Consider the following 21,032-nt stretch of genomic DNA (forward strand, 5'->3'; position numbering starts at 1 on the left):
CTAGCAGCACTCTTGATGACAAAGCATCATTTAGGCTTTGAGTGTGGCCCATAAGGCAGTGTGGATTGAAAACGCAGCACCAACTGGGATTATTATAAACTGTATTTTGCTCTTTTTTTGTAGATTCCATTATGTTTTTTTTAGTCAAACTAAATACCATATGGTTATTGGCCAAAGTTATGGAAACCCACAATGCACTTCTTCAGGAATTTCTGATTGTTTTTTTGCATATGCAGAAATGGCTGTGGGCGTTTTCTCCATTCATGTGTGTTGTTTAAAACTCGTGGTTTTTTTGGCCTGCACTATAACTGTTATTACAATAGTTTGTTTTCTAATTCAATATGTAGACATTAGATTTTTTGGTAGTATAACAACAGTCTAAACTTCCCGGTCAGGAGTGAATAATTATTCATAGAATTAGTCAGGGATTAAACCCATCTTTTTCAGTATGCATCTCTGGTCCCAGTGCTGCAGTGGAGATATCGGCCACAGCATACTGTGAATCAGTCGTGATGTTTTATTGTATGAGGGAAGGAAGAGCCCACATTTGTTCCAGCTGCAAGCACATAAGGAGGGCGAGGAAGGAAGGAGGATAAAGGGACACTTACCCTTTTAAACCAAACATTGCCTGCAGACTATATAGGACTTCAGATGTGAATCCATGCAGTGGCTCCAACCGCATCGTAACCGTGTGAGCTGCTGCTATCATTTTATTGGACCCTAGCGCACAGCATGATCGAGGAATATAAAATCGCACAGATGTTTTTTTTTTACTTCTGGAAATGCAAAGGAAAATATTCCGACTGAACGATATTTAAGGCCATTGTAAGATATGTCCCAACTTCAAGGGCAATACCAGATTCCATAGCAAACTGTATGGGGAAGTGGCGAGCATCCAGCAATGCAAAGCAAGATCCGTGCCTACCCAAGTGTCTGAGCAATGAATTTCAACCAAACAGTCGAGCAACATGGACCGTACCAAAAAGGAAATTGCAATAAAAAAGAGAAAGGAATGCCCGATCATGCTCGTGAGAAAATGATCGGTGATTGCTTCATTATTGGCGGAGTTTTTGCAACACGTGCTATTTTAATAGCATCCGTCGTGTGAGTACACAATCAATCATGGCACGTGAATGGTTATCCGTACAAAACAAAGCCTCGTTATTATGGCACCTAGTTAAAGTTGATTGCTTAGAAAGTGAATATGAAACGAGTGTTATGTATGAGGCAATTTCTGTTTGCCCAGCCTGGAATCCTCATTACCGTATAGCTCATTGTATGGTATGTGTGTTTGTGTTCGTTTATTTATTATTTGCGAAACATTAGTGTACATATGTTACTGCTACTTCAACTAGAATGCAAGTGTAAATTGGTATCTCTGTTCAGAAAAAACAAAACGTCAGAAAAATCACGATTGCAAATGACCCTTTTTCACAGAAGTATAATTAAAATACATACAGGAGAACCCCCGCTATAAGTTGCCACAATATGCCTCGTTTCACATATACCTTGTCGATTTAATTAGGGAACACGTTTCCTTGTAATGTAATGTTTTGCAAATCGGTTTCTTAAAAAAAGAAAATCACCAAAAATGCACAATCTTTAAACTAGGAACGAACGCACGTGGTGAAAATTTACTATTTTGCGATGTAATATAATGCCGTACTCCACGTGCAAAGCGCGTATCACCGAAAATACCTGCGGCACGTGGAGGGAAATCCCCTGCGCGTGGCGGAGCGAAGCTGGACTCGACAATGCAGAGGAGTCGGACAACGCGGTGGAGTTGCTTGAGACGCAGCCGGAACAACAACGAGCTGAGTAAGATGACGATGAAACGACACCACCATTATCAGCACCACCACCACCACGATAGTAACTTCTAAAAGTGTATCAGAAGCTTGTATTCATTGGGAAGCAGCAATGGACACCTTTAGAGAGGATGTTCCAAGCTCTAGAGTTAACAGGAAGTTAACCAGCGGCATTCACTGCTACAAGGAGCTGTACCAGCAGAAGGTGAAAATGCTGTGCAGCTGTATTTGTGGACAGATTTTTTTAAACGTTCTGCAATGAAGCCAGAAGGTCCGGAAAAGAGCCCAGAAGAGAGGCAGCTTTCTCTGGTGAACATTCATGAGGCTCCAGCTTCATGGTCAGATGAAGAGGCAGGAGATCTTCTTGGTTCTTTCGGTAAAGTCACGTAGAAGGGAATTTTATTTTAAAAAAATTTTATGTTTTATTTATTATTATTTTTTTCCCTTCTACGTGACTTTACCGAAATAACCAATAAGATTAATCCCTGCAGTCACGAAAGCTTTAAATCGAAATTTAGGCAGGAGATCGTGCCCCTTTGTGTGTGCGTGACTCCGCCAGTGCTCACCTCAAGAGGCCTCCATCAGCAAGCTCTTCAACCCGGTAATCATTTGTATTGGTTATTAGTGAAAATGTATGTCAACAATGGTCAGATACATTATTGTACACTTAATGACATTTTTGTCACACGTTTTCTATCCACAAATCCCGGCTGGGAACGCAACCCCTGCTTTTACGCTATGCCTATGGGTAATTAGAGTTTGCTTTAAGTAATTTCGTGTAAAGTATCATTTGCCAGGGACGCATCCCTTACATATAGTGTGTGGTTCCTCTATTGAATGAATACAAGTACAATTATCCCCTCTATAACCTTTGTAGACAGTTGGGGAAAGTGCTTTTAGTGAGTTCCTCTTGAGGCTCAAACAATGCTCAAGGGCGGAGAGTGGTGCATCCAGAACCACACACAGCCACTTTTGTCCCCCTAATGTGGATGATTCCACTGCCCACCAGGTACCCATTTGAAGCTAAATCAACCTACTAGGAAAGGCCCAAGAGAAGTTCTGCTACGGTAAATACATCTACTTAAGATGCGTGCGTACACAAAGACACACACGTAGTCATGTCACACGTGTGTATGTATGCAAGGTTATTCCCGCTCACCGCCAACACCAGGTGACGATTATCTGAAGCGGTCATGGGTCTCTCCTAGGTCGACTCAGCCTCAAATGAGTACCTGGTGTTGTGTGTAGACATCACCACCTACCTCCTCGGGTGCTGTTCCGGCCTTCATAGGTGCTCGCTCAGAGCACTTGCCCCAACAGTCTGTGCAAGTTATACGGGGATCTTTGTCTTATGCAAATGTATATGCATCATTACCATTGAAACCACTAGGAAACTTTTTACCGAACTGAAAGAGTGTTAACAAATGTTTTCTGACGTTAATAGCTTGCTGGATGCTGTCAAATCATTCTTCAAATAGAATACATTTATATTCCACACTCTTAATGTCCATATTTTGACTTTGCCGGCATCACGAAAATGACACTTGCAAAACATGTTGAATTTGTTTACAATGTATTTATCGGGCCAGAGATTTTTTGCCAGTTGGGCTAATATGCTAATCTGTATTGCAGGCTTCAGATGACTGGTTGTTAAAGGCTGCTGGGCTACTTTGCATGAAAATAGTGCCATTGTTCATACATTTGTGATGGATTAGTTGTGCACATGCATAATTATTCACGGCTCAATTGAAGACTCGCATCTTGTTGCTTTTATCTGAAATGCAGACAAATTATGCATATTTCACAGTGCACTTATATGTAAGCGACGTCTCAGGCAGAAAATATTCATACAAACAACTAAATAAAATCACGACGTTTCGGAGGCGACACAAGCTTCCGTCTTCAGGTGGAACCGTTACAGCCAAATTCACTATTTATTTTTTTACCTCCGTGATTTTACACACACAAAAAAACCTTGCAGTCACGAAAAATTCAAATCTAGAATATCCATAGAATTATAATTGCACGTGAAAAAATAAACTCCGCAAGATATATACCGCACATGGGACCGTTCAGTAAATTGTTGTCCTTCGCAAGTAATAATGTAAATGACAGCTTAAGTGGATCACGTAGTTTACGTGTTGGGGCTGTCTTGAGATATTTCTGCTCCAGACACAAGAAACGGACGATTGGAGAAGTTGAGAGAAAGCTTGAGACATTTTCCCCCTCGACTCCGCGACGCGCAAAAAATGGAAACGATCACACAAAAATTCATAGCAAAAAAAAAATTAAACATTTATCCTGGCCGATTTTTGTGTTTATTCAGTCAATTGATATGACAAGGCGAGTTTGACCGACAGTTGTGTGCACGTGGATTACAGGGGTCTAAGCTTCGGGGCTTACACGCGACAGCACCCCCCCCCCCCACCACGCTCACACTGTGTGTAAAACGGGCGTTTTGTCTTCATTAAAAAAAAACCCTCTCTGCTTTATTCACTCTCGCATGCATGTGGCTTGCAGGGAATATTAGAGCGACCGTGCTCGCGAAGGTGCGGTTTTCATTTATGTGAAGGGCATGCTGGCGCCCATGTATTTTGGCTAATGCCATGCAAAGCAAACACCCCATTACCGGGGAGGAATGCAAATTAACATTATGGCCATCCTGGGATTACTCGCAATGGTTTATTACGCCCCTGACTCTATACCTTTCACATGAATACAGCAGCAATTGTAAATCCCCGGATACGCTGACCTATTAACTCCGTTACTCTCAGAACAACGGATATAATCAGCAATCTGCCTGTTGGTCGCGGCGAGCATTCATTGGTTCAAGGACACTGTATAGCAATAAGTCACGGTCACATTTGGCTGCTGCATTTGTATTCCAGAAAAGCATGCGGCAAACTGATTGCAATATGAAAGCATGACATTTAAAAAGAGAATTGTCTCCCTCTCTCTCTCTCAGTCTCCGTTGGATTTACGTATGATGATTTTTTTTCCCCAACCACAAAAAAAGATTTGAATTCCATTTTCACGATCCGGCATTATACAGTACACACACGTGCACATCCTTCTATAGCTATTCACTTGTTACGAGTAAATTTACGGAATATCTAGCAAACACTTTATCTTGCGGAGGTTGCTCCAAAAGTAATTACCATCTTCCCCTCTAATGGCAAATGTGTTACAAATTTAAGGAAAATATGATTATGGCTTAACTTGCAATTTGCAATGATCTGGTAACGCTCTAATAAATGTTTAATTTGATTATACCATCCTTTATTATGGGCACACGTTCTTCACAATGTGTATACTATTTGTGAGGATGCAATAGTATTGTACGGTCATGTTTAAAATTAGGACCATGGTAGCGATGCCGAAGCATCCTTTGATTTAGGCTAAAATGTCACGGTTATGCGAAATTCAACGACAAGCAACAATCCCAATCATAAAAAAGTATTTCGAAAAAGAATGACCACCTAAGAATGTGTGTCTGTTTAGAAATGTCATGTATGTGAGAACCAATATGTGATACAATCTACGAAAGGTGTGTTTATCATTTCTTAAAAAAAAAATCCCTCTATAGTGCAAGTAGGAACTAGTGTTTACCTCGGGCAATTGTTAAAGGTTCATTGGGATAAAATATGCAAACAACAGGAGCATGGAGTTATTTGTCATTCCAAAGTTGATACATGAAATAAAAAAGCGAACATACCAATTGCCAATTCCATTGACATTGTATGAAACTGGCGAACCCGGAGTCAACCCGCGCAGAACAGGGGAAGAGAATACGAACTCCACACGGAGTGGCGTCCAGGTCAGGGGACAACACCCACGCCCTGCCACGCAGAATTGTCGCACATCGCCGGTGAGTGCACAACCGCGCGACAAATAGTTCACATGGAGCAAGCCGCAGCAACGCCTTCGACGCGCTCGCCATTTCTTTGACGGCACCCCTCCTCGTCCTTTCTCGCTCGATTTCCCACAACCATCGCGGCTCAGCTCGAACTCTGCCCGAGCGGGTCGCGCGCCTGACTTGAACGGCCACAGCAAAGCGCCGCTCTGCAGGCGAAGAGACCCATCCTGGGAGGCGCGGGTTCAAGGCCGCGCCGACGCGACGCGCGTTCCTGCTCGATTAGCAACAATGAAATGAAATTCCGGAGTGACAGAAACCGATGAAGCTTTGATTAAAGGGTCAGCTTCCTCATATAAACCCTAGGCAAGATGTAGGGTGGTGGTTGTAGTCAGCGTCTGCAATATTCATGTCAGGCATCTGCAACACGCTCGGCCACTATTGAGTCGTGGTGTAGCCAACACAGTGGCGCGTAACGTACTTACGACAAGGCTCTGTTATTGCAACGCACTGCTCTACGGGACGTCTGGCAAAAAAAAAACATGAGCAAGCTGCAGCGTGTACCTAATTCTTTGGCGCGTATCGCGACGGGTACTATAAGATCCGATCGTATCCATCCGGTGCTCGCTGAGCTGCATTGGCTTACGATTGCTGAACGAACACATAAAGTGCTCGACACAAATGTATCACAATAGCTTACTGATCTCGTCAAGGAGCGTAAATCATCATGACGCACACTTTGGTCATCCTCACACCGGCTTTTGACTAACCATCTGGAGCCGTCTGGAATGTTCTTCCTTCCGATATGAGGAAGCCACTGGACCCATGCACTTTTAAATCTATGCACTTTTAATTTAGATTTAAAATTCATTTCTTCAGAACTGCTTTTTGTCATTATGTTTTTGTCCTTCCCCCGCACCTCCTATTAGCGACTGCGAAGAATGAAGGTGGTCACACGATTTGTGAATTTCTATGAAGAAAATGAAGCGTACGAATATGCAGGTCCAACGCAGTATGATGATGTCACAAATCAGACCATCGCATAACCGCCCAGACCAATTAACCACCCACCACATCTGGTGCAGTATTCGTTCACTGAGTTTAAATGTTATTTTCATCATAGACGTTCTCAAGTCTGACCTTTTCACACTCAGTGATGTGTTCGTGATCCCACTTACATTTGTATACTTCTGATGTCCAGTAAATAATTCCCTCCCCCCCCCCATGTTTACAGCAGTTGTAGCTTATTTTTGTTTTCCAGTTATCTATCTGTACATGTGTAGTGGCATTGTTGGACGCGATGGCCACTACTCGTAGCCGGCAGAGAAGCCTCCTTACATTTGTACCCACTACACATGTTGCAAGTGTTATTTTTGATAATTGGGATAAGTGGCCAATTCCATGAACGAGTGTTCGGCTTATAGGAGGAAGCCGGAACGTACAGAGACTAACCATGCTCACGAGGGGATAATGTTCAAAACTGCTGTAGAGACATCTCCAGATCACCTCACAGCCCATTGGGTTTGGGAGTTTCATACAATTGTGAGTTTCCCCAACACTCGCCTCTAAAAGTGCCGGATTACAAAATGCCCGGCCGTGTCACTGTTTCTGGCTCCAATATCGAGTGTATACTCTTTGGTTCTTTCGGTAAAGACACGTATGTATAAAATGAAAATAAAGTGAATAACAAATAATGAAAATATCACGACGTTTCGGGCGTAACACAAGCGTCCGTCATCAGGTTGTGTTGCACCCGAAACGTCGTGATCTATTTTATTTTCTACCCACGTGACGTTACCGAAATAACCAAAGAGTATGGATTCCTGCAGTCACGAAAGCTTCAAATCAAGATCGCGTGTATGTTTTACAAGGGTACACGCTTCAGTCCATTCGCGGTGCAAAACATCATCGCGCAATCGACCTTCGCACAGCCCACACATATTTTAAGAGTCGCTCACATTGTTGCACGAATTGGCAGCTCAATAACGTCGGCGTGGAATATTTTTCTTTTTGCTTTCGAAGGCGCCGCAATGTGAAATGTCATTTTAAGAGTCGGGCTGCGTCTCCCGATTGGCTATTTCCTCGGGTTGGAGTCAGCGCGCTCCCTAACGCTCGCAACACACACACACGCACAGCCCGTGTGCCCCACAGCGCCAACACTGGCCTCCAACTTTTATCCCCCACGTTGCTTTGCACTGTCTGTTCTATTATTAAATAAGCAATGTTTCGGTCTCCAAAGGCACCAACAGTGACGATAACAAAAAAAAAAATTGGCGAAGATTAAAGCAATAATCCAGGACGGGAAATATTTCAGCAGCGTCTTTATTCTCCCTGTTTAATATTCTGAGCATTTGTGACACCTCCCTTCGTTTCATAAATAACACTATGTCGCGCGATTTTTGTCCCTGGGTAGTAAGTGTTATTTTTTTAACTGCTTATTCCTAAAAAGCAAAAAAAAGGCAATTCCCCACAAACTTTGATTTTGTGAAAGAAAGACACAAATGCACACCACGTTTTCTCATTGAAAATAGGTCACTTTCAAAATATCACTGTCCTGGTCACAAAAGCAAAATTTGTGGGGAATAATATCAATTTTCTCTACTTTTGAGGCATACGCAATTAGGAATAACACTACCCAGGAACATTTTTTTTTACACGGTGATACATGCACAAGAAATGCTTCTACAATTATGGCATTGCGACAAAGTATTTTGTTATGGCATGGTTGGAAGACATTGCTACTCTTACTGCAATTAATAATTATTTATGCTGTACCTCTTTATGCCGGACACAAGACATTTTGCAGGAAGTGTGTGGAATGTTAGGACAAAAAAGGGGTTGATGGAGCCCTATTGCATATTATTTTTACATGTCGTAGAGGGGTGCACACCACTGTCAAACCATCAATTTAATTTCCCCCAAAATGTAATAACGTCCTGCTCAGATACCATGGATCAGGCTCGCATCTCGACAAAGCAGACGTAGCACATCAACTGTTGCAATGCGCCATCATTGTTGGTGATGAAGACGATTGCATGATTTCTCCAAAACAAACGTATGAAACATGCAAGGTGCGTACGTACATGCAAGTACGTACGTAGCGTACGTAGCAAACCTCCGGATGGCACGGTTGGATATGTACGGTGCGAAAGAAGTTACACATACAAGGTACAGGTAAAGGTGCAGCCCTGCAATTACTTGCTCATGGCACTGCTAACGGAAGGGCGTCGACAAGAGGGAGCTCTAGAGAGCCCCCTCTAGAGGGCATTTGGCCTACTCTTCCACACTAACCAGACGTCTTGCAAGAGGTGGGAGACCCCGGATTTTACCCCACCACAAACGGCCAGCTGATCGATTAACTGTGAAACATACAAATCAGATTATTTCGGTAAAGTCACGTGGATAGATTTCGATTGAAAGCTTTCGTGACTGCAGGGATTCATATTCTTGGTTCTTTCGGTAAAGTCACGTAGAAGGGAAATAATAAAATAGTTGTTTTATTTTTATTATTTCCCTTCACGTGGATAGGTTCAAAGAAAATAACAAAACAATAAAACAAAAAACTACGACGTTTCGATCACAACACAAGCGATCGTCATCAGGAGGAGAAAATGAGGGGGAAAGCTGCTGAGGCAGACTGTTTATGTTTTTGTTATTTGTTTTGTTATTTTCTTTGAACCTATCTACGTGACTTTACCGAAAGACCCAAAGAATATTAATTTCTGCAGTCACGAAAGCCTTAAGTCAAGATTAATACAAGCCAGGCCCAATGTCTGCTGTGTTAGGGTTGTACGGGTCTATATGTTACCGGCGAATTAATTTAAATGCAGTAAGTGCAGAGGAGAAATCAGGACCAAAAAAAAACAACTGAAATATATTCAAGGAGAATAACATTTGAACTTGTGTAACAAAATGAAGACTGTTTATTTTAGTTTTTCAATATGGCAAAAAAAACCAACTGAAATTAATTCAAGGAGAATAACATTTGAACTTGTGTAACAAAATGAAGACTTTTTTATTATTATTTTTCAATATGGTTTGCAAGGATGATTGCATCTCTTCGCTCGCAAATCTACCCTCCTCCTTGTGCTGTTCTTCATGCACGGTAGCAAAAGGCGTGGTGAACTGGGAAGCAAGTGAAGTGTTGAAGGCTCTTCAATCTGCTTAGGGATCTTATGGGGCCTTAAACACTACGTGTACGATAGCCAATCCCCCGTTGGATGAAGCCCTCCCCATGTAGTATAAGTCTAGGGGGTTGTGTAACCATAGTCCCATCAATAGTTTTTTTTATCATTAGAAGGCCCACTGAGCTATCTATATAGCTCTTTTTTCGGAAGCGATCTGGCCACAAATGATAGCTCAACGAAGGTGGCTTATCCCGTGGAAAATGTATCGCAGCCAAATACTCTAAACGCGTGTTTTTAAATGTGCAGGGAAAACCCGGAGGACCCGGAGAAAAATCCACGCGACCACGCGGGAGAGAGCATGAAAACTCCAAATATACAGCAAGCGTCGGGGTTGGGATCGAACCCACGCTCTCCTGTGTACCAAGCGAGGCAGTTGACATCTCGCCACTGCGAGTCAGTGGGGGGTGGCTTAGGAGCAGTTCAGATATCACTCGCTACTGAGGTCAGCCGAGGGTTTCAATCGAACACAGGCGCCCGGTCCGTGTGCGCGAACCACTCCACAGTCGTTTTACGGCAATACCAAATTAGCGTGTATCCCTTGATCGAGTGAAACAACGTTCGAGTGAGGTGACATCAATGTAGCCAAATGTGCACATGCAATAGTTGTTGTTGTTGTAACTGTCTGACCCGTCCCTACTCGCTAACCATCGAACTTTTGACAAACCATCAAACAAAAACGCCGGTCACTGCATCGCGCACTTTCAGACGCCCTTCTGCGGCCGTCTGGAACGCTCTTCCTTCCGATATTAGGAAGCTACTGGAGCTATGCACTTTAAAATCTAGATTGAAAACTCGTTTCTTTAGAACTGCTTTAGTGTTTAGTTTGTTGTCCTTCCCCCAAACCTCCGATTAGCACCGTTGGCTACGTGCGGTACATACTGGACATGTGTGAAAAGAAGCTTCATTGCTCATTGGATTCCTCCAGGATAAATAAAGATTCTAATTCTGCATTATTTACATTTGGACGAAAAAGCAAATATAATTGATTTTAACATCAGCCATAATTAGCATCATATCTGTGAGCAATCAAAAAGTGTTGTACTGGTATAAAATAAATGGGATTAATGATCTAATTTGCACATCAGCCATCAATGAGTCCATTAAATATTCCACCCTTAATCGGCATACACTGCACTGCCATGGTGTTAGCGCAACACTGCGAGTGAGCAGACAGCTCTCACTCATTCTCTGCACCAATTATAATCAGATATCACACCGGATATGAAAATGAAAGTCCCTTGGTTTTATGTTCTGATCTGGAAAGAACACCCGTGCATGTGGGTGTTAATGGGCGCCGGGTGAGGTCTGTAGAAATATGTATTAAGAGACAGAGATACATTGTTGAGTGAAGAAAATAGATGTTAACGCATCCGTGTAGGTGTTTGCGGTTCGTGCCGTACAGCTCTCAGACGCGTTTGCGTGTTGCGTTCCGCGTGTTGTTCAACATTATGTCCGACGTTTCGTTTCACGTGCTGGGAACTTTTGTAGTTTCTGAAAGAAAAAAAACATCCTGGGAGATAAATGCCGGGCACCGTACAACATGAAAACACAATCGGAGCTGTATTTGAAATGTGTTTTTGTAAATGATGTCTGTTGGGGGGCGAAAAAAAACATGGTTACTTAAAGTACATTCTTGCCATTATGAAGCCAAAGACATGGCCGATCCGTTGCTTTGTATTATGTTTGTGCGTATCCTTACGCAGATGGTTTCACATCACATATTGCATTAATAATGTACACAGTATGATGTACCGTAGATATTGTCTCGACATACGAAGCAATCAAAAAACCATCGCTTCACGTGAAGGGTTTGGGAAAGCTCACATCTGTTCTCTTGCATATGTTTAAAATCTGAAGGCCTTGCAGGCTGAAACACCGACGTCGTCGTTTTATGAGACCATTGTGTTTTTATTTCACTGCCCTTGCATGTGGTTTTTAGGAGCCATGCTTTCACCGCAAGCGGATGCGAACGATTCCGAAATATTCATGAGATTAAAATACACTTTTTTGTGACTGGTGTGTTCGCAGAAATGTTTACATTTGACATACGACAATGATTTCCAAAATAAAATCAATGAATAAAAACACGTGCTTTCTCACGATAGACATTCACAAACATGGCTTCAAGGTATAACTTTAATCAAATGATATTCCTCGTCATCACGATCAACCATGCAGCAAGATGAATACCTCCCCAAGCCGTTGCAATGTCTCTTTATCTTGCAATATAACCATCATCCTAGCACCTGCACACGAGTTGATTCCATCGCTCCATCTCCGCAGTCTACGTAAACATCGGATGAAGTCCATTCTATGTCTGCCAGTCCATCATTAATCTTGACCATCGACTATCAAGCCCACTTTGATCAAAAGTTTTAATTACGTAATTAACCTGTATTTGTTTTCAAATCGCTATTCTGATTTCTGTCTCTCAATGATTTGCTTACCTTTTCTCAATGTTGTACTCATATCGTTTTGTTTGTATTGTTTGGTGTTGCAACTTGCTGAGCCGCCCCGACTGGACATCTGTGAAAAAGAGCTTCATAGCTCATCGGATTTCTCCAAGATAAATACAGATTCTCATAAAGATTCTGATGATAAATTCCCAGAATGCATCTCTCCCCGTTGTTGGTCATTTTCGGTTTTTTGTTCCGTTTCATATGATCACGGTTCTGAACAGTCGACCATATCAGGTAGTACACACTGATTAAACACCGCATCTTTTAGGCATATTGGTATGCTACTTATCAATATGAAGTTCAGATATTTTAATTGCACTCTATCCTCTCTCAATTCACCTCTCTATTTTTAACTTTATTACCGCTCCGCATTCATTTAAATGTTGGTGCACCTTCAATAGTTGTACTTATTCTGATGTGTTTTCTTGTTGAGCCCCTTTTAACAGATATCTTGCAATTGATGATTGAAAATCACGTTACTATCATTATTATTGTTACAGCGCACTTTCCATCTTACACATGCGAATATCAGCACCCTAGGATAGTGCATTCACAATGGAAATGTAACCTCGATGATGGGTCTTGCTTTTAGCAAAAATGTTTTAGTGAAATAATAATCGTAGTAAAACTCAACCCGACTGCTAAAGCCATGTAAGTAAAACCTTAAAAGCAAATGGACACGAGAAATGCTGTTAGAGACTGGGAGTGGGTAGTAATGCGCAGCTCATCTTCGTGCTGCACGTGTCTGCACGTGTCCCACACGTTACACGAACCTCCTTTTGTCTGGAAAATTCTTCAATTTCACCGGCGGAGAGTGCCGACGGAGGGAGCTCTTTGTCCTGTATGGTGATATTTTTTTTTTCAGAAAAAAAAACAATAACATCCTTTTTTAACTTGTGTCAATTAGTGCCGTCAACCTTGCCAGATTTTATATGGACTGCAGATTGTCCTTCTGCCTTTGTTAGATGAGAGAGAGAGAGAGAATGTAAGGGATGTAAAATTTTGCAATATATGAAAAATTATTTCTGCGTATTAATGTTAGAGTTAAAAGCTTGTTTCATAGTTTTACCGTTTTAGCGAACAATATTTAATATTTTAGAGTTGTTGTGCTTTCCTTTAAACCTGGCATTTGAATTAATTCACTCAGATATCAATTTGAATGGATAAAAATGATATGAAGCAATATAACGGTAATACTGTATAATTCAATAGGAAACAATATACTTTATAAGAAATCTAGAAGTAAAAAAATTGAAATGTAGCAGTTTCAGATTTGTTTTCATTACAATCTAGAGTAGAAAATGTAGTAACAGTCAAGTAATAGCGATTCTGTCAATATTGCATTAGAGTTGCAATGAGTAATAGTACATGTTGCGGCTAGGTGTAACTGTTCCTATCATCCGTGGCAATTCTAATAATATCACATTATAGGTTAGATTCATATTCTTGGGTTTTTTCGGTAAAGTCACGTAGGTAAAAAATTAAAATTAATAAAAGTAAAATAAAAAATTAAATAAAAATCACAACGTTTACTTTTATTAATTTTTATTTAAATTTTTTACCTACGTGACTTTACCAAAAAAAAACAAGAATATGAATCCTTGCAGTCACGAAAGCTTCAAATCTAGGTTAGATTCAGTTCGCTAATGGTGGTCAAGGTGCAGCCATGTAAGTCCTTGCTCATGCCACTGTGAGAGAAAAGAACCTCAGCTGGAGGGATCTGTCGTGACTCCTCGAGGATTATTTGGCCTACTCTTCCACACTTGCCAGACATATTGGACAAGTGGGAGCGCCTTCGCTTCGCCCCACCGCACCACACGTGGCCTGCCGATCGTCGTAATTCCGGTCTCACTGGAACATGATTCGCAGTGTTTTGTATTATCGTTGGACGACCGCACTATTACTGTTAAAGTCAATTGATATAGTCGCTGTGATTACAGTCATTTACACTGAAATGAACTGCAATTTCGGGACCGTCATGGTACATTCCCTTGTTGCGTAGGTGTCTTCTCAAACTCGCACACACCGCAAGTTAAAGGTTGTTCAAATCTATGCTCCAACAGCAAGCCATGCAAAAAAAAATGTAGAAGTAGTCTACATTCACGTTAAGACATTTATGAACTTCGAAATTCATGGGTGACTTGAATGCAAATGTTGGTTCGGAGACGCAGTGAATGATCGTTGAGCTTGACAGGGGAGAGTGGGAAACGAAAGGAGAGCAACTTGCTCGAGGTTTCAGCCAGCAGGCACGTGGAGATAACGAGGACATTTTTCGAAAAAAAGAGTCTCGAAAAATGATCACACGGAGGAGCCCAACTGGTAGCAAGGAGAAATTGCAATGGCAATGATTGTGGGCAGCAAAGCCCTGAATGTCACCGTCAGAAACGCGACACCTACCACGGCGACGATGACCATTGCGGCCCAACCAGCTGAATGCCCCCCACCGGTTGACAGAGGCGTCCTGGTGGGGTGGCGTCAAACGTCACCAGTCAAACGTCACCAGTCTGGAATACCGCCACCCCCCTCAACACTCGGTCTGCAATGGGGGCATGCGAGATGCAAAGCGTGGTAGCAAAGTTCAAAGTTCATTTATTAGGTATAGCCCTGCGAGCCATTCGGCTCTTGAATCGGGTGCAACCGCAACAAACAAAAAAACATGAACAAGAAAACATCTTAAAGTGACTATGTGCAAACAGAAAATCCAAGAAAAGACAGCAAAATATTGCAGAAAAATCACCGTACACCAGCCCTGTGCAAATACCCCAGTGGGATGCAAGTCAAACAACAACAACAACAACAACCACAAGACAACTTAGATTAAGCGCTGACGAACCCAGCAGTGGCAGTGCTGTGGCCCTCCGCGAGTCCTGGAGGCGCGTGTCACACAGCGCAATTGTTCTGTTTCCCCTTGAGCTGTTGACACCGCTGCCGCTCCGCGGATGAGCTCTCGTTGTCCCAGAGACTCGGCGGCGGATGGGGGTGTTAGTGATCCGAAACGTCAAGAACGTCGATGGGTATCCTCAAATGATTGTGTCGCGAACTCTCGCACGTACGCCCTTGGAAAGTTGAACATTGATTCGCAATTTTAATACCGGGCTTGCACACGCGTACCCATTGCAATTGCTCAAAGTACGCCGGCGCTAAACTTGACGCGAACAGACTCTCGCGTTCCGTCAAACCTTGATGTGCTTCGACAATGGGTTTCACTTCCATTCTTTGACTTGTATGCAGTGGATTCCTGCCACAGTGCAGTCGTCATGATAGACTAAACAAATACATGAAAGGAAGACGACAAATTGATAGTAATACGGCTGCTCTCCAACAGCACTTGTCCCAACAGTATGTTCAGGCTATATGGGGGACCTTTGCCTCTGTTATATGTATTGCTGACAAAAACAACCCTCATTTCTCATGGGATGAAAAGCTGGTTGATTAACCTTTGCGGCGCACTTACATTCACCATCGTGACAAGCAGGCACCCCAGCCAGTTTGATGACAACGCCCTGCGCCTTCGTTTAATTACCAGGCAACCACCAAAGCGACTTGTAAATACGCGTGTGCTGGAGGACCAGAGGAAACAGACGCCTCTGACCTTCCCTGGCCACATGTTTTTTTCTGGAGCAAGGGACTGAACACCCCCCCCCACAACTCATGGCGCTTGCAGACACGACAGGAATTTACCACTGTTGCCCCCTGGCGTGTTTGAAGGCTCATCGAGGAGAGGCAGCCGTCATTCCTCTTGCAGGGAGCTCCAGCACCGCTAACCTAGAGCAGTGCACTGGTTCTAGCTCCTGTCAATATGAGGCATGGACCATCCTGTATTTGGGGCAAGTTGACGTAAAATAATGTCGTAGGCCTTGTGGAACTTTGCAGTAAGGTGTGGAAAGCTTTTGTGGACCTACCCTCTCTATCGTCGGAGGTGAGAAATGGTGGTGGTTGCTAATGCCTTCTATAACTTTCTGTCCCTGTACCTGGAGGCCTTGTACCTGGATTTGAACGTGGACAGGTGGTCAACAGCACACATGTGTAGTAGGTTCGAATTAGGTGCACACACACGCAGCTTGGAGGCAACACTATTTATTAAACGGTACGTAACATAACACGGTACATAACACTCTGGAACACGACACAGACTGGACCAGGCAGGCAACGGCCTGCCTGGCCCAGGACGACGACTCGGGACTTGACGACCGATGATGTCTTCACTTTGGAGTACAGTACCACAGCCTCGCTCTGCGTTCACACCACGCTTATATCTGCTTTGGCGTGGCTGGCTCCGCCCAGGCGTGGCTGGCTCTCTTCAGGCCACGCCTCCCTTCCCAGGACACGCCTCCCTTCCCAAGACACGCCTCCCTTCCCAGGACACGCCTCCCTTCCCAGGACACGCCTCCCTTCCCAGGACACGCCTCCCTTCCCCCACCTCTGGGAAGGTCCGGATCCCTCCAGCACGTGACCCCCCAGGCACCCCCTTGGGCCCCCAGCCCTCGTACGGGCCAACACAGCTGTGACCGTTCTGTCACTACACATGGATGGGGAAAGAGAGTTCCAGTCAATGAGAGCAACACACGAGGGAATATTGACTGCGGCCTTTGACGGATGCTATCGGTTGCTTGAGTGGACAGAGCACGGAGGGGAGCAAAGTGCGGCAACGGAGGAGAGTTGGTAAGGATGAGTTCATGTAGGACCTTGCATTTGGTAAGAGTGATCTTGATGTTTATCAGGGACTGATCGTGAGCCAGTAGAGGGAACAAAGTGTCGGGTGATGTACTCATGGTACAGGTGTGGGTGAGAGGTTTGGCAGCGGTGTTTTTGAAGATGAGGGATTTGGGCTGGTCACAGAGGAGAAAATTGCAGTCGTAAAATCAAGTGGTGATGATGGCATGGATGAGGGTGTCAACAGCAGACGCGGTCAATGTCGCACAGATGGAGGTATGAATTTCTGCGGAGTTGAACTATGTGAGCAGAGCATGAGAGCTCAGGATCAAGGTTTTGCAGACTCTTTGCCAGTGTATTGTCAGTTTGAGTGATGCAATGTGGGCTTTTTGCTGATGATAAATATGTCAATTTTGGTAACATTTTACTGGATAAAGGTATAACCAATCCAAGATGAGACCACTTCAGGGCAGGATGTGATGGTGACAGTGAGGTTTGGTTCATGGAGTAATCAGCATAGCTTTGTCCAATATTAAAACTTGGAGATAATTTGGCCTCACTGGAGAAGATATATTACAAATAGAAGAGGGCCAATATTAACAATTAAAACAGATTTTTTTTTTGTTGCCCAGTGCCATATTTCTGAGAAATTTCACAAGGCAGAGGCCTCTGCCGTGGCTCAAGTGTCGAGGCTGCCAGTGACTTTTGGTCTAAGTCCCAAAGGATAAATTGTGTTTTTGTTTCGTGAGAAGGGATGGGTCGAAGGTCACCTGGCAGAGCATTGCAGACCAATGCAGAGGTAACTCAACATGATCTGCCAGCCATTACGTTATCCTTGTAGGACATGATAGTACAAAGGTGTTCTCCTTTGGTACAACAAAGGATTTGTTTGAGATATGTGGCATAGTTGCTTCGATGTTAATGACGCATTGTAAGAGGAGCAAGTTTCAAGTTCTCAAGTTTGTTTTAACCAGGTGAGAACTCAAGAGACCAGGAAAGTCTCATTTGCAAGGGTGACCTTGATCATCAAAATGACACAAACACAATACAAATAAAATTAAGCGAATATTAATCAAAATAAAAACAACTGCGTCACGTGAGATATCGAAAAGTATTTTACACGCGTAAATCATCATTCAGTAATATATTTCCTGTAGTATAAGTCGACTGGCAGAATATTTTTATACTGAGCATAGCACAATTACAATGAAGTCTGAGAAATATGAAACAGATAAATGGGAACAATTTTACTGAAAACATGCATGCATTTTGAACTTATTTCACACCATACGTTGCCAACCATGCTAACTGGAGGAACAGGGGAAGGACAACAAACTAAACACAAAAAGCAGTTCTGAAGAAATGAGTTGATGAAAGCAGACAGTGGCCTATCGTGTCAGAGCAGCAGTAAGGTCTCGGAGAACTAAGTGAGAGGGATCCGTGGTCTGAAGAATTTTTTTTTTTTACCACACAGACAGAGTGCATGTAGAAACGGTCATAGCGTACTGGGTCATGGTGGCTATGGAGGGTTGTTTGAAGAGGTTGAGAGAAGAGAACCTTTAATGGGAATGTTCCAAGCAAAGGAGGGTTTGAGTTATAATGGATTGTTTTTGGAGATGTTTGGGATCTAGTGTGTGTGTTTTTTTTTAAAGATGACAGTAACAGCAGCGGACTTGAGAGATTGGAGAATGGTACTGAATAAGAGTGAGGCATTGACTAAATTGGTAACATCGTCGGTCGGGGTGGACAATCATTGAGGGATGAGTTTGAGGGTGGGCAAAAGACTGAAGATGGAATTAGATTTTCTCTGGCTTGTCGATGATTGTTGCGATGTTGTTTACGGTGGGAGGCTGATGGACATGAAGGGAGCGTGGTTGTGAGACAGAAAGACACGGCATCGGAGCACCAGAGTCAGAAGGCACATCGGTTTATGTTTCATTGCTTCTACATACTATTAACATTCCCTCCCTTTGCTAATGCTACCCCCTGCCCCCTCCCTTTGGTGCTGCTGATCCTGCATAATGCATGGGCATAATATGACTTTGAACCCCCCCCCGCCCACCTCCTACGCATTTCCCATGAATATGCTAAATTCCTCTTGATATGCACATTATTTTGTTAAGGCGCTCTTCTTACACCCCCAACTCAGCTTATATATAAGCTCCTAGCTTGGCAGTGTCTCATTCTTCACCTGAAGACGGCTGCTTGCGTTGTAGCCGAAACGTCGTGAGAATTATTTTATTATGTTTTATTTTTATTATTGTATTACTTCCCTTCTACGTGACTTTACCGAAAAAACCAAGAAGAGGGGTAATAGGGTAGTTGCAGTTCTTTAGCGTCAATATACTGAATTCCTCTGTTGATATGTAAACTCTGATATTAGCATAGCCACTTCCGTGACCAGTTACATGCTAATTTCTCACTTTAACATCATGCTAATCTTTCACATTATCATAGCTACTTCTATGCTAAATTCCTCTGTTGATATGTAAACTCATTTGTCAAGGCACTCTGCTCCTCCCACCCAGCTTAAAATACGCTGCCAAGCTTAGCAGTGTTCATTAGGACGCTGTCTTTCCGACAGCTCCGTTTCTTCACCTGAGGACGGCTGCTTGTGTTGTGGCCGAAACGCCGTGAGAATTGTATTTTATGACGTTTTATTTTTATTATTTTATTATTTCCCTTCTACGTGACTTTGCCGCAGTCACAAAAGCTTTAAATCAAAATTTATTTCAGAGTAACCGGAGGCGAGTTGTTCACAACAAGAAAGCGATGTCGTCGTGTCGGGAGCTGGTTTCCCAGACGGCAGCAGTTTACAGAACTGTCCAGTATATTTATACGAGGACATTAAAATGTAAGCTTTAAAATAAGTTTAAATATTCATTTGGTACAAATGCAATAAATATGAATCTAAAACATTATATTTTTTACCGCCTTTGGCGTATAAGAGTACGGACAATGAGAAACGAACGTGGATTTGATTTTTTTTTATCTCCAAACCGCTTTTGTGGAGCACGGCGTGATGAGCGCTGAGCCGCACCGAGCACTGCCCCATCAAACACCGAAATAAGACAGCGCACATAACAATTAATAGCCGTCACGTTGTGCGATTTACTGCTGAGGAAGTGGCCTATGGCTGTCAGCAGTCATAGCGAGTGAGCAAGGGCTGTTACGAATATTTGCCACTGCGCAGTGTCTAAAAGTGGACATTGTATCTTGCGATCTTGCGGTGTTTGAATTTTGCATTGCAAGTTGAATTGCCCTACTGAACGCAGTTTGCATTTAATTTATTATAACATAGAGGTTATACTTTCCTTTTATTTTATTTTTGTCCCTTTTGGTCGGACGATCATCTCTCATTATTTTCGCTGTTATTTTCTTCCACGTTGCCTGCTGAAAGTGTGTCCAATTCTTTTTCGATTTAAAGCTTTCGTGACTGCAGGGATTCATCTTCTTGGTTCTTTCGGTAAAGTCACGTAGAAGGGAAGTAATAAAATAATAAAAATAAAACATAATAAAATAATTCTCACGACGTTTCGGCCACAACGCAAGCAGCCGTCCTCAGGTTCACCTAAGGACGGTTCACTTGAGGACGGCTGCTTGCGTTGTGGCCGAAACGTCGTGAGAATTATTTTATTATCTTTTATTTTTATTATTTTATTACTTCCCTTCTACGTGACTTTACCGAAAGAACCAAGAAGGTGTCCTAATCTTCTCTACTGGATACTCATATTGTTGTGCGTGGCCATTGGTTGAGCAGAGTGTTGAATAGGATGTGGGAGTGAGTATATGAGTGACAGAGTGAGCTGATAAGACATTGTGAACCATCTTCTCGGCCGCCTACCAGAGGTCTATGAACCTTGAAAGCCTAATATTATACATAATTTAGAATTAGATTTGAATGAATGACTGCGAGTTTTTAGCATATGCAGGAAGGGCAGACAAAAAGCTCTGAAAATTAGACACAAAAAAGTCACAACGACCTAATGTCATGGTTGCCACGTGGCCCCATGTTAACTCAGGTTTTGTAGCATTTTCAGTGCTCGATTATAATAACTGAAGCATTGATGTT

At 42.9% G+C, this 21,032-nt stretch overlaps 1 long non-coding RNA gene across 1 annotated transcript; it reads left to right on the plus strand.

The window, feature by feature from the left end:
- Positions 1-1,697: 1,697 nt before the first annotated feature.
- LOC144723422 (uncharacterized) lies at positions 1,698-4,280 on the plus strand. Its single transcript, XR_013586174.1, has 4 exons — positions 1,698-1,818; positions 2,368-2,409; positions 2,818-2,875; positions 3,441-4,280. It is a non-coding gene; the product is annotated as an uncharacterized LOC144723422 (long non-coding RNA).
- The last annotated feature ends 16,752 nt before the right edge of the window (positions 4,281-21,032 follow it).

The sequence above is a fragment of the Lampetra planeri genome, chromosome 17 (assembly GCF_965212315.1).
Source record: "Lampetra planeri chromosome 17, kcLamPlan1.2.h2, whole genome shotgun sequence".
NCBI lineage: Eukaryota > Metazoa > Chordata > Hyperoartia > Petromyzontiformes > Petromyzontidae > Lampetra > Lampetra planeri.